Below are 4,258 nucleotides of genomic sequence, written 5' to 3'. Positions count from 1 at the left end.
GCCGTAAGAGGCTATTAGAGTCCTGAAACACAGCCGTGGAGCTCAGGAGTGACCTCAGCCCAACTTGAATGGATAAGGAGCTCTTACCATTCACGGACTTACAGGCAATGGGGAAGAGTTCAGATCCTATTCCCAGGACAATAAACACAGAGATTTGGTAGAGATTCTCAAGAATGAGGCATGAGATGTGAAATTTCTTTTAATCTTCCTAGATTCTGGGACCATCATTTGCAACCCAATGCAGAAGGCAGTGTGATATTTTTTAACAATATCAAAAGGCATTACATTATTTGGTAAATTATTCAGGTCTTCTAATTCTGTTTAATTGAATATTATATGTTTGGGACATTACGGTTTTTGTTCTCCAGAACAAATGAAACAAATTCCTTCCTAAAAGTCAATCCTAACCTGAGTTACTTTGGTTACCAGGTGAGATATTTGATTCTGGAAGCAAATTTATATAATGGTCTCTAATCAGAAGAGGCACATTCCCTGAATTTGCCTATTTCCTGATAAAATAATTCACCACTAGGTCATTTTACTTCATTATATCTTTTTAAAAAATATTCAACTCAAAAATTTAAGGGGACAATAAATGCATATTACAAGATTAACTCAAGTACTTATTAACAAATGAATGAATTGAACAGCACACATGTAGGTTGCTTCTTTATGCCACAAATAAATGTGATACTCTTGTCTATTTAATAATAATCATGAATATTCTATTAAAATAAGGTCTAAGTCTTTAAGTTTTTTTTTAATTAACTGCTTACCTTAGAACTATTTGGGGAAGATAAAACACATTTATTAAAAGCAATAAGAGGGAAGCGGACTTGGCCCAATGGATAGGGTATCCGCCTACCACATGGGATGTCCGCAGTTCAAACCCCAGGCCTCCTTGACCCGTGTGGAGCTGGTCCATGTGCAGTGTTGATGCATGCAAGGAGTGCCGTGCCATACAGGGGTGACCCTCACATAGGGGAGCCCCACATGCAAGGAGAGCGCCCCATAAGACGAGCCATAAGGAGAGCCGCCCAGCGCGAAAGAAAGTGCAGCCTGCCCAGGAATGGCACCGCACACACGGAGAGCTGACACAGCAAGATGACGCAACAAAAAGTAACACAGATTCCTGGTGCCACTGATAAGGACACAGTGAATGGACACAGAGGACAGACAACTGGGGGGGGGGAGGGAGAGAAATAAATAAAAAATAAATCTTTTGGAAAAAAAGCAATAAGAGCAAAACTTTAAAGATTGGATCAGCAGTTGGGGTCATTATTAACAAGTTGTGACCAATTCAGAATAAGAAAATTAATAAAACACAACCATTAAGCTAAATTACAAGGTGTTTTTAACTGAGATACTTAATCATAAATTTCATTGTACTTTTTCAGCCCCTTAAAAACAAACCTTTATAGCACTATATATTCTAGGTATTAAGCACATGATTAATAACAACATGTTTTCAATTTACCATAGAAGTATTGAAGTTGGTTTTTTATAAAATACAACTTTACTCTGATTCTAAACAAAAAGGAATGGGAATAACCACCACAAACAAGACTTTACCGCTGAATATTGTGATGTAACTGTAGCAGTCTTATATTTGAAACTCAAAAAGGAAACAATTGTGTTCCAAAACATCTAAATACGCAGGAGTGAAAATGAAGATATTTTTTTTGACTGCTACATTCACTCTGAAGTCCATTCATCTCTTTCAGCATCCCGAAGTTTAAGCACATGTTCTGCTTAGCTACATAATAAAGTGGCAAACATGTTGCACCACTGACATCACAGGGCAGTATAAAACTAGACTTCTAACACTAACCTCCATCGTCATTTTCTCACAGGTCATCATCCTCATCTGGCAGAGCACGTGTCTGAGAAACCTCTAAGTCATGTTCATACAGTGCTCCCAAAGCTGGGTCCATGACAACCTCTGGTGGGGCAAGAGCAGGCATGGCAACATACTCCAAGGTAGGGTCTTCAATCAGCTTCCAGTAAGCCAAGGAAGGGCTTCTTAGAATTGTAGGTACTTGTATTAGTCAGCCAAAAGGGGTGCTTATGCAAAGTACCAGGAATCTGTTGGCTTTCATAAAAGTTATTTATTTGGCATAGAAGCTTACAGTTACAAGGCCCTAAAGAGTCCAACTCAAGGTTACTTTCTCACCAATACCTGTTGCCACATGTTGAAGCAAGATGGTGGGCAACCTCTGCCTGGTCTCTCCTTCCTTTTCTCTCTTAAGGCTCCATGGGTCCAGCTTCTTCTGATCTCAGATGTAGGCTGGCATACGGCTCATCTCTCTTCCTGGGGCTTTAGCTCTTTGAGCCTTCTTCTTTCCGTCACATGGCAAGACTGAAATGACCAAATTCTCTCCTCTTCCGTGCCTTCTTCCGTGTGTGTCTGTTTCTATCAGCCCACCAAGTTGGCAAGAACTCAATCCTGAGTCATGCCCTACTGACGTGGTTGAATCAAAGCCCCAATCTTGATTTAATCAAATAAACATAAAACCTTTTAACTTAATACAATCAAAGGATATCATGCCCAGAGGAACAGACCAGTTTGCAAACAATATCTTTTTTGGAATTCATAAATAATATGAAACTGCTACATTACTTTTGGCAGAAATGTCATAGTACTAATGATTTTTCTTTTGGTGGGAGACAATGGATTTTGCCTTAACTTTCCCATCCTTAATATCCACTTTTTTGCACACAAGATAGGGATGTTTTCACACACTCATATCATATCTCTATGCCAATTAGGCACATTCTGTAAGTAACTCTCAGTGTTGCATCAAACATTATAATGGCACATTGGGCTTGGATATAATAGCCATCTTTCAATTCACTGCAGTTCTCCTGACCAGCTGCATTCCCTACATTGAATTTGACAGGTCCTCTGTTGGTATAGAACATAAGGGGATAGACCTCAACAGCCAAGGAGCTTCGTAATTCTTCTCAAATTCACCAGTCAAATGATGTTTTACAAAAGTCATTTTTCCAGTACCAATGTTGCCAACCAATACAAGTTTAAAATGAACTTGGGGTTCTCCTTGGGATAACCATCATGATGGTTTTTCCAGAAGCATCTCCGTGGCCCATCTGACTGACGGCAAATTTGTCATTTTTAATTGGGGCTTCTCTTTAGTTGAATTTCTCTCCAAACAAATATCCTTCCCCTCTTGAAAGAAAAATGTACAGACGTACGCCTTCCAGAGATTTGTGCATAAGATGAAACCAAGTATAAGATAAAAATAAGGCTGCAGGGAACACTTCATATTCTTAAATGCAGAATTTTTTACTTAATGTTGAGAGTGCACTTTTATAAATATATTAAGTATGTTGGTTTCTATTTAAAGTTTGCAATAAGGGTCTACTATATCAATATTTATATACTGGAATTCCCTTTAAATGTTCAATTTAGTAATTCTAAATAAAACCAGAGAGTTAAATTTGTCAGTCTATTTAAGAACTTATCACTTATATATATGTATCAGTTTATTACATTAAAAGCTTTTACTGGGGTAAGAGAGAAGACATATCGGATCTCAAAGTAAGTTTAGAAACAGACATCCTAGTGGCAATTTCAGAGTAGCTAGCTCTGAACATATTGAGACTATCAAAGGCTTAGAATGAAGATTTTCTGCAGAAGATTTCTTTGGAAAGTGTAGTACCTGCCTTTGGCAGTTTGGTATCGTTTATGAATTCCAAAAAATAGATATTGGATTATGTTTGTAAACTGGTCTGTCCCTCCAGGTATATTAGATTATAATGGATTCAGAGATTTCACTTTACTTGATTAAATAATATTAGGGCTTTGACTGGGACACATCAGTAAGACAGTGCATCCCTGCTCCCCTGGTAGGCAGAGATACACAGAGAAATCACACAGCAGAGAAGGAAGTTGGGACTTCTAATGCTGGATCCCAGGAAGTAAGCACACAGAGTAGCAGAGAAAAGGCTCGATTAGACACTGCAGGAGGCCCAGGAAAAGAGAGTCATTTACCTTATAGCCTACAGCTGGCCTTGTGGAGAGAGGTGAGCAGCTTAACCAGGAAAGAATCAAGCCCCAGGAAGAGAGCAACCCAGGAAGCCTGAACCATTGCAGATATCAACAGGCATCTTGCTCCAACATTTGGCAACAGACTTTGGTGAAGAAAGTAACTTCCACTTTATGGCCTGGTAACTGTAAGCTTCTACCCCAAGTAAATACCTTTGATAAAAACCAACTGATTTCTGGTATTTGCATCAG

General features: G+C 38.8%; 1 pseudogene; it reads right to left on the bottom strand.

The window, feature by feature from the left end:
* Positions 1–1,766: 1,766 nt before the first annotated feature.
* On the bottom strand, positions 1,767–3,068 carry LOC105746534 (GTP-binding nuclear protein Ran-like; annotated as a pseudogene).
* Positions 3,069–4,258: the final 1,190 nt, after the last annotated feature.

Source organism: Dasypus novemcinctus, chromosome 4, assembly GCF_030445035.2.
Source record: "Dasypus novemcinctus isolate mDasNov1 chromosome 4, mDasNov1.1.hap2, whole genome shotgun sequence".
NCBI lineage: Eukaryota > Metazoa > Chordata > Mammalia > Cingulata > Dasypodidae > Dasypus > Dasypus novemcinctus.
This window is presented reverse-complemented; position numbering and strand designations above follow the sequence as displayed.